An 11101-nucleotide genomic window follows, 5' to 3' on the forward strand; every position below is an offset into this window, starting at 1 on the left:
TCCTCTTTTTGCTGAGGAAGATTGGCCCTGGGCTAACATCCATACCCATCTTCCTCTACTTTATAAGTGAGACGCCTGCCACAGCATGGCTTGATAAGCAGTACATAGTTCCACGCCTGGGATCCAAACCTGCAAACCCTGGCCAGTGAAGTGTAGTGCACAAACTTCACCATTATGCCACCAGGCCAGCCTCAGAAGATGGACTTCTTAAGAGAAGCCTCTATGTCGCTTACTTTCTTTCATTGTTATCTTCTCTTTGTGTTTTTGTTCTATGCTTCGTAGATTTCTTCTTTATCTTATAGCAATTTTACTTAATTTCTGAGTGCCTTACTTGTTCTATGTTCCTGTTTTACAGCAATTTGATTTTATTTTAGGATACAGTAACTCTTCAAATCTCTTTGAGGGTACTAGAGGATTTTGTAAAAGTCCTCCTCTGTTTTCTCAATTGTGTCTATTTTCTCTGATAATTATGGTCTTTCTCTTACATGCTACTTGTTTTCCTTATGTGTTTGATCCTCCTTGGAGGATACATATTAATAATGAAGGTGTGTGTTTCCTCCTCTGTTCAGTAGGAAGATTTGTTTCCTCAAAAAAGATTTGTTTTGGGCCAGACCCGTGGCTTAGTGGTTAAGTGCGCGCACTCCGCTACTGGTGGCCCGGGGTTCGGATCCCGGGCGCGCACCGACGCACCGCTTCTCTGGCCATGCTAAGGCCACGTCCCACATACAGCAACTAGAAGGATGTGCAACTATGACATACAGCTATCTACTGGGGCTTTGGGGGAAAAAAAGGAGGAGGATTGGCAATAGAGGTTAGCGCAGAGCACGTCTTCCTCAACAAAAAGAGGAGGATTAGCGTGGATGTTAGCTCAGGGCTGATCTTCTTCACAAAAAAAAAAAAAAAAAAACATTTGTTTCCTTGCCTGGGGGTCTTCCTGGAAGATCAGTGTATAAGGGCAGTGTAGGTTGAAAGACCAGCTTTATGGTAAGTGGACATGGAGCTCCCAGACAGCTGAAATGCCAGAATGAGGAACACCTTCTGCTGAGGGAGTCAAAACTCTTAGAGGTCGTGGCTTTCCCTGGTTTATTTAGTATCCTTAGAGAAGGATCCTGGAGGCAACGGCCAGGCTGCCTGCAGCTCTGCCGGAGTCAGGGAGCAAGCAGGGCTGCCAGGCACGACCTTCATACAATCTTCCCCTGTTTTACATCTTCTGCTCACTCTTTCTTTCTCATGTTCCTGTGACTCCAGGCCTTTAGCCCCTCCAGGCAGGTGGGTGCCCTCCTCCACTGCAGACACTCATAGCACATTCTAGGCTGTGATTTTCTACTCTTTTCACCTGCTACATGCTTCCAACCACATCTCATCTTCTAGAAATTTCATGAAGTCTCTCATCTACTAGTGTCCTCCTCCCCATTCTCTTTTAAAAACTTTTAAGATCACTTCATTGTAGCCTCTAGAGGAAGGGAGGTGAACATGTATGTTCACTATATCTTGAATTGGAATGTACATTCTTTCCCTCCTTTTTTTCCAAAAGTAAATTAATTTATTTAGAAAAACCTGTTAAGATGTTAAATATAATAAGATTACAGATATTACCAAACAAAACTCATTTATTAAGGCATCAACTCACCCTATAGTGCAGATGATTCCCAGATCTATACTCTCACCATTTTTCCATATTTGCATGTACCTGTTGATCATTTCTACTTCTCTGTCCTACTTTTACCTCATTTACACCAACTTAAGCCCATTCTCATTGCCTCCCTCCTCATGAAGATCCCCTTCTCTGTCACAACTGGCCCCCTCAGTCTTTCTGCAGGTTCCACCTACATCCATGCAGGCTGAACACTTCACACAAGTCTTTGACTTGACTTTGCTCTGTTGACTTGACTTTGCTCTGTTGCTTTATAGTCAACGAGTGCCCAAATCCTCTCAGTTCTTCCTTTTTATTTTATTCTGTGTGTGGAGTGAATTATCTCCTTTAGCTCACCCATGTCCTGAAAATAAAGGGGACTAAAAGTAGTAATGGGTATGTCGGCTACATACTGCCAACAGAAGGGAAAAGGAATTGCCACTTGACACCCAGTGGTATCTTTTCCCTTTACACATATGTGCACAGTTCATACCTTAGCCAAACAGGAAAGTTGTGCTGATTAAACATTTAAAGAAAATAAATTGTATTTGTCACTGAGAAGAATTTAAAAATATCTTTTTAAGGGTTGAATGCCTTACATATTCTTAGACCTAAAATTAGTTTCAAGTCCAGTAAACCAATTCCAGTCTCTCCTACTCTGCAGCCAATTTTTTTTTTTTTATTTCTTTGGCTGAGGAAGATTAGCCCTGAGCTAACATGTTGCCAATCTTCCTCTACTTTGTATGTGGGTCACTGCCAGAGTGTGGCTGACGAGCGGTGTAGGTCTATGCCTGGGATCCAAACCCGCAAATCTGGGCTGCCAAAGAGGAATGCACTGAACTTAACCACTATGCCACGGGGCCAGTCCCTCTGCAGCCATTTTGATAAGGTCCCAAAACTATCTCATTTCTTTCCTCTCTTTATGTAAATAAGACACTACAAGTGCATATAGTATCTGAATCATCACATTAGAAAAAGACAGGATCTTCTGCAAACTGAAGTATATGTGGGTAGAAATCACCCTCATACTCCTTCCCACACCATTGTACTTGTATAATGTTAGTGCTGGTCTGATGTTTGCATCATCATCTGTGATTGTAAACATATAAAATTGTTATTGGGCTGAACCATTGATAAACCTAGTTCAGGAATTTAAGGTTTTCTGCTTTGGCTCATACTCACATCTCTACAGAAATATGATTGTAGAGTTTACACTTTGACACTTGGAAAATTCGACTTGCCATTAAGTTGTTATTTGTGTGCCTCTTGGGTAGAAATAAATTGATTAGAGCACAACCCTGAGGTCTGTTGGGAGGGCTTGGTGGAGGTGGGGAGAAGCACAGAGAGGGGTGGTGATGGGAGGAAGGGGAGTATTTATATTCAGTGAGGTTTTGATATGAAACAGAAAGGCAATCACAGATGGTGTCTGATTATAGTTGGATTACTGCCAACAACTCACAGGTACATACTGCAGGAAAAACCAAATGTGGCACCCATGGGAACCTCATTCTCAAGCCTCAATGCCCTTCAAGTGCTCAGGATTACGCCCTCTGTCACTGTTGGTGATTATATATATATATCTGTAACTCATTTTAAGAAACCTCATCATATCAAAACTTGAATGTATTGAAGAGGTACATTAACCAGAACAAATTTCTATCACAGAAGAAGCCTTCATTTCATGACATGATTTTTACAAAATAGTAAATTTCCCTGTGAATTTAAAATTTGATTTATTTACAAAATTAATTTTCCATGCAGCTTTTGGTTCATTCATTCAATCACTCATAAATATTTATTAATGACTGCCATATTCACGTTTTCAAAAATACAGCACTTAATGTAGAACAAGATTGACATTTAAATCAGGACAGGCCAAGATCTTGACTTAACATGGCGTCCTTTTGTTTTCACTACAAAGGTGACAGTGATTCATTTTTGCTCAATAGAGAGTGCTGAGTGACAACTGATATCTAAGTTTATCAACGGCACCATAACTCTGAGATTGCATCTTAATGGTCTGTGATTCTCCAGCTTTAGAATATCTCCACAATTCCCTGACAACCTGATGAAAATTGAAAATACCTAAACAACCAGTTGTTTGTCCATTGTTGATCAATGTCACAAAATTAGCTGGTTTCCGCTGGAACATGATGAACTTAGATTAAATTGTCTCAACCTGAAGTGTACTGGATTTCTTAGACAGTCAAAAGAAAGGCCATTCATTGCAAAAAAAAGAAATCCAGAGGCTTAAGGTGCTTCCTCAAATTCATGGGAGCCACGTCCAAACAAAAATAACAATAACAAAACTCGCTTTCATTTCTGTGGGAAGAAAAATCACTGTAACTATGGGTAGGGGAATATTACCATTAATCCATAAAGGACTTTTCTAAAGTGAAGAGCACAGGTCTAGAGATCAAGAGCCAGGACCAGACTTCCTGGGTTTGAATCCTGACTCTTTGTCTTATAAGCAGGTGTGTGTTTTAGGGCAAACTACTTAACCTTGCTGTGACTCAGTTTCTTTATCTGTAAAATGGAGATAAAAATAGTACCTGTGTCACATGGCCATATTAGGATTAATTGAGTTAAGACATAAAGTGCTTGGGAGAGAGCCTGGCACAGCAACAGTACTATGGAAGTGTTTGCTACTGTGATTATGATAAATACCTACTCTAGGCCAGGTGCTTTACCATAATGATCACAGTCAATCCCTCCAGGTGGATAGTGGATATTATTATCTCTATTTTCCTTGATGAGAAAATGGATTTCAGAGGAGATAAGTAATTTTTCCAAGACTACACAGTGGCTAAGTGGTTGAGCTGCAATTCATACCCAAGTCTTTCTAATTTCAATCCACCTCTTCCCACTTGTGAAGAGAAGGCAGCTAACTAGCCAGTTGGCTGAATTTCTCACTTTTCAATTAGTTGTCCTAGTGTTCTTTAAGGAGGGCCTGGCCAGACTTGGACAGCTACTGCAAAGATGCTCCATCTGCTCCTGTCCCATAACAGCCAGGGAGCAGGCAGTGTAGTCACCCAGCATGGGGCAGCAGCTCTGCAGGGAAACCGGGGGACTGATGCAATGATCAGAGGGCCCTGGTCCCAACCACTTTCTCCTCCCTGTTATCAGAGAGGCTCCCTGCAGTGGTTGCCAGTCAGGGTGTATGATTTGCTTGCTCTTTCCCTTTCAAAATGTTTTCATTTTTTCATACTATATTTAATATTTTATTGTTTCTTCTGGATGAAAAGAGAAAAGCTTGTTCTGAAAAATATATAACTCCCTCTTCCACAGAAGAGATCCATCCTGGAGCAGTGTTCACAGCCAGCACTGCCAACTTCAAAAATAAATGGTTCTGATATCTTCAGAAACCAGATTTTCATATTTGTTCTCTGAAGAGCGGAGGGTACATTTTTAATAAAGCTCTAGTTGTGATAAATCGCTGGCTCAAAAATAGCAGGCGGAGGCTCAGCGAGTGCAGCAGCCTAGGAGCCACTGGGGTGAGTAATTTGCTTCCATAAACAGGAGCACCGAGGAAGTCTTTTGTAAGGCTCAGCCCATTTTAACCCGGTGACTTCATTTCCCATTATCAGGTCTCATCTCAGCGAAGGTGATTTGCGTGCAGTCCAGATCTGGCCGACTCTGGCACAGACTTACCCAATATAACCTCAAATCTAAATCAGAAGGGCAGATATTCATCTTCCCCACCACATTATGGTATGTTTAAATATAGCATTAACAAGCCTGCACATTTATTTGTGACAAGGCTCAGACCTTGGAATACCTTCTGGTTTAATTTCTTCTACACACTGACTGAATACAGATTAATTTTTATGACTAATAGGAACGTATACGCTTAACATCAAAAGCGATCTCTTGCTGCACTAGGTGGGGCTGCTTAAATGTGATCCGGAGCAAGGACGAGCTAGGAGGAGTGAAGGTGGCTACATAGAAAGAAGTGGCAAATGTCACCATCTTACCTCTCTCTGAGCTCATCCATTATGCATTCAGTCCAGTTCTCCACTGTAGGTAATGGGAGCAGGTGGTCTCAAAAAGGGCCCCTTAGGTAAGTAATCTTTGACTTAACTGCCACTTGAGTCTTCTGAATCACGAGTGAAGTCCTCTGGGGTACCCCTTCATGTGGAGGAGTGAAAGTGTCTCCATACAATGAGAATGGATAAAGGAAAAGGGACATGTGACATAGCCACAGAATATCTACCACAGGGTGCTATTTGGGCCGGCAGACAAAGGGAAAGGTGTGAGGGTGTTGTCCTCCCTTTTAGGGGAACTGTTGAGGAAATGCTGCACTCTTTGCCAGCTGGAGGACCTGATGTACAGAAGAATATGGAACAACGGTCCTAGTTCAGTCCTCCCTGTTCTTCCTGTCCCCTACATATTAATTGGTTGGAACTCTGGGCATGCCATAGGGATTGAATCCCACTGCAGGGCAAAATGCTAGAAGACCTTCTCAGCTCGTGGCTCTGAAAAAGGAAGATTTGCTGCATATTTTCTTTTGGCCTTCTAGATCTACTCTCCACCTTCTCCCCTCTGCCCTGTGTCCCAGAGATTGATATTTTATGGATTGCATCAGTGGGCGCCCTTGCCCTCTGGCTTCCAATTGGGTTCAATCAATGGGAAGCAACAGGAAGAGAAAGACAGCAAATAAGTGAGATTGGAGTACTTATTCCCTGAGTCCTTCCCTGTGGAGTCACTGCAGTTTGCCTACATCCTTCAACAAATGGCACAGCTCCTGTCTGATCCATCTTGCAGGGATAGAGATTAACCTTAGAAAGGACACTTTCTGACTCTTCCACCAGAGAAGAGGAAGCAAAGATATGTGTGGATGCAGTTGTGGGTAGGAGTGGTAGGAAACTGAGCGTTCTCACGTGGTAGCATCCTTTCATTGCATGCGTGTGAAGGAATGAGGCAAATGCATTCCTGATGCACCAGGAGGAGAGAGCAATAGAGGAGAGGGCTTGAGGGGTGTGGAAAAAGTTGGAGAGATTTGACTCAGAAAATGTATAAACTTAAGGCATCTTTGAAGACTGAGTGAAATTAGAGAACATGAACTTGTAGTGGCACGAAGCTTCATGTTGAGTGCTCAGAACCCTGTGAGTGCAAGCAGAAAAGGCAGTCAGTTGGAGATCTGTAAAATTAGGAGTTTACCAGGCATAGGAAATAAAAGGAGGACATTGAGAATTGAAGACTTTGGCAAGAGAGTGACTGAAGAAATGTGCCTTGTGGTCATGATGGAACTAAAGATGATGTGGGGATGACAGTTGAGAATAACAGAATGAGAGAATTAGAAGATTACATGACTGTGATTAGGAAGTGTGAGATTTGGGTGGAGGGAAGTAATCCCTGGTGATGAAAAGTTTTAGGATATGATCATTGAAATGAGCTGGAGGTCATTAAAGTTCAAAACATCAAGAAATGAGAAGTGTTTTTCATCCAGAATGACAACAGATTAGAGAGGAAGACTGTCAACCCATGACTAAGTCTCCAGTAGCTTTGAACAAATGAGGGGTAGGAAGCTGATGGCAGTGAGAAGAGAAGGCAGATGATATTAGCTTCAAGTGAACCCATATTTGTGCATGAAAGGTTGGATTAATGGTCTAAAAGCAATACTGGGGACCAGGAGGATATCCACTCTGTCTCCTGACTCTTAGGCATGTAGAAAATCAGCTACCACTCGATAAAGCTGCCAGGGATGCAGCACTTTCAGGGGAGGCCCAGATTTCAGCATAGACAGGAGACGAAAAAAATATTTAATGATGAGGTCAAGGAAAGAGAAAACTCCATTTATTATGGATCTGGGGGACAGTGCAAGGGATTAGGATGGGGGGAATTAGGGAGAAGTTGAACTGAAAGAGAGATGACCAGAGCGACATATATTTTAGCCTTTGTAGAGGTGCAAGGCATGATGGGTTTTGTTAGTCGTAAGTGGTCCAAATGACCTACTTGTAGCAATACCCATGTACTGGGAAAGCAATAAGGTGGAAGGAAAATGACCAACCTGCTCCGGAAGAAGTTAGAGCAGATGCAGGATTGGTGGACCTTTGAAGAATTCCTAATCCCTGTGAGCAGGCAGGCACAGGGATTAATTAATTTCTCGAATCCTTACCACAGTGGTTCTCAAATGTTTTGGTCCTAGGTCCCCTTTAAACTCTTTAAAATTGTTGAGGCCCATCGGAAGTCCTAGCCAGAGCAATCAGGCAAAAAAAAGAAGTAAAAAGGGATCCAAATTGGAAAGGAAGAAGTGAAACTGTCATTATTTGCAGAAGACATGATTTATATATAGAAAACCCCAAAGAATCCATCAAAAACCTTTTAGAAATAATAAATGAATACCATAAAGTTTCAGCATACAAAATCAACATACAAAAATCAGTTGCATTTCTATACACTAACAATGAAGTAGCAGAAAGAAATTAAGAACACAATCACATTTACAATTTCAACAAAAAGAATAAAGTACCTAGGAATAAATAAATTTAACCGAAGAGGTGAAAGACCTGTATGCTGCAAACTATAAAACACTGTTGAAACAAACTGAAGAAGACACAAAGAAATGGAAAGACATTCTGTACTATTACCATCGTTAAAATGTCCATACTTCCTAAAGCAATCTACAGATTCAATGCAATCTCTACCAAAGTTCCAACAACATTTTTCAGAGAAATAGAACATCCTAAAGTTTATATAGAACAACAAAAGATCCCAAATACCCAAAGGAATCCTAAGAAAAAAGAACAAAGCTGGAGGTGTCACAGTCCCTGATTTCAAAATATACTACAAAGCAATAGTAACCAAAACAGCATGGTACTGGCACAAAAACAGACACACAGATCAATGGAACAGAATTGAGAACCCAGAAATAAACCCACACAGCTATGGACAGCTAATTTTCGACAAGGGAGCCAAGAACATACAATGGAGAAAGGAAAGTCTCTTCAATAAATGGTGTTGGGAAAACTGGACAGCCACATGCAAAAGAATGAAAGTAGACCACTATCATACACCACACCCAAAAATTAACTCAAAATGGATTAAAGACTTGAATGTAAGACCTGAAACCATGAAACTTCTAGAAGAAAACATAGGCAGCACGCTCTTCAACATCAGTCTTAGCAGCATATTTTCAAATACCATGTCTGACCAGGCAAGGGAAACAGTAGAAAAAATAAACAAATGGGACTACATCAAACTAAAAAGCTTCTGCACAGCAAGGGAAACCATCAACAAAATGAAAAGACAACCTAACAATTGGGAGAAGATAATTGCAAACCATACATCTGATAAGGGGTTAATATCCAAAATCTATAAAGAACTCATACATCTCAACAACAAAAAAAACAAAGAACCCAATTTAAAAATGGGCAAAAGATTTGAACAGACACTTTTCCAAAAAAGATATACAGATGGCCAACAGGCACATGAAAAGATGTTCAACATCACTAATTATCAGGGAAATTCAAATCAAAACTACAATGGGACGTCACCTTACACCTGTCAGAATGGCTATAACTAACGAGACAAGAAATAACAAGTGTTGGAGATGATGTGGAGAAAAGGGAACCCTCAGACACTGCTGGTGGGAATGCAAACTGGTGCAGCCACTATGGAAAACACTATGGATATTCCTCAAAAAATTAAGAATAGAACTACCATACGATCCAGCTATTCCACTGCTCGGTATTTATCCAAAGAACATGAAAACACAAATGCGTAAAGATATATGTACCCCTATATTCATTGCGGCATTATTAACAATAGCCAAGATTTGGAAACAACCTTCCTCATCAAGGGACGAATGGATAAAGAAGATGCGGTATGTATACACAATGGAATACTACTCAGCCATAAAAAAGATAAAATGTTGCCATTTGCTACAACATGGATGGACCTTGAGGGTATTATGCTAAGTGAAATAAGTCAGAGGGAGTAAGTCAAATACTGTATGATCTCACTCATAAATAGAAGATAAAACAACAACAACAACAAACAAACACAGAGATTAGATTGATGGTTACCAACAGGGAAGGAGGGAGGGTGGAGGGTGAAAAGGGTGACTGGCTACACGTGTATGGTGATGGATGGTAATTAGTCTTTGGGTGGTAAACATGATGTAATCTACAAAGAAATCAAAACATAATGATGTACACCCGAAACATGTATAATGTTATAAACCAATATTAAAAATATATTGGCATTGATAAAAAAAATAAAAAATAAAATTAATTAATTAATTAATTTAATTAAATAAAAATTGTTGAGGCCCTCAAAGAGTTTTTGTTTGCATGGGATATATCTATCTATATTTAACATATTAGAAATGTAAATTGAGAAAATTTTAAATTATTGATCTATTATGTTATTTAAAAATAACAATAACAAACCTATTCCTTGTTCACACAACTATCATTTTCAAGTGAAAATTAATTTGTTGACAAAAATTTGTTTCAATGAGAAACTATGCATTGTATAGAGGGCACCCCTCTGGGTTACTAAACTGTTAACTTCCCTTTTCTTTGAGCTATTTTCTAACTCTATAATTGTAGTGTCTGAGAGACATGCAAATTATGTCCTGTCTGATAAAGGTTAAATTGGGAAAACCCATTTTGCCTCCAATTATAATTCATTTCGACATACCTTTACTCCACATACATTTGAATTTAAGTTGTTTTTTGAACTGTTTGTAATATCTGTCTGGTTCCCTTATTCATTAATAAGTAGAATAAGATCTTCAACCTATGTTCATTTTTACATCTGTATGAAATTCATGATTTTACTTGAGTTTTTAAAAAAACTATCTTTCAACAAAGTGTATTTTCTAAAACAAAAAAAATTAGTGAGAAGAGTGGAGTTGTTTTACACTTTTAGAAATCTTTTTAATGTCGGGCATAATAGAAGACAGCTGGTTTCCCGTATCTGCTTCTGCATTCAATCTGCTGTAGAGATGTTGTTTTAGTTGAAGTATATGGAGAAAATCTGGCCTCACACAGATATGTAGTTGGAAGAGGGAAGGGTATTTTAATATCCTTTTCAGATAATTGTGGATATTCTTGTTAATACCATATCAAAACTTGCCAAGTTGTAGTTTCTTAAAGGTTAGTTGTAATATGGAATCTGAAACCATTTCAATGAACTTTTCATACTCTGTTAAACTAAAAATTAATTGTTCTATCTTTCACTTTGAGAGGATCTTTTATCCATGCATGATTTTCTAACATAATGCATTGGTCATTGGGGAAACATTGGTTCACTGAGTTACGCAGATCTTCCAAATGTTGACACATCTCATTATATAATATTTAAAAAATGACATTGTTAATATCACCGCCAATTTTTAAAAAAAGCCTTAAATATTAGAAAACTGTCAAACTTACAGGTGGATATGTTTTTCAAAATTCTAATTTTCACTTGCAAGCTTGAATTTTCTCATGAGCAACAAATACAGTCAGTTGTTTCCCA

The sequence above is a fragment of the Diceros bicornis genome, chromosome 22 (genome assembly GCF_020826845.1).
Source record: "Diceros bicornis minor isolate mBicDic1 chromosome 22, mDicBic1.mat.cur, whole genome shotgun sequence".
Classification (NCBI taxonomy): domain Eukaryota; kingdom Metazoa; phylum Chordata; class Mammalia; order Perissodactyla; family Rhinocerotidae; genus Diceros; species Diceros bicornis.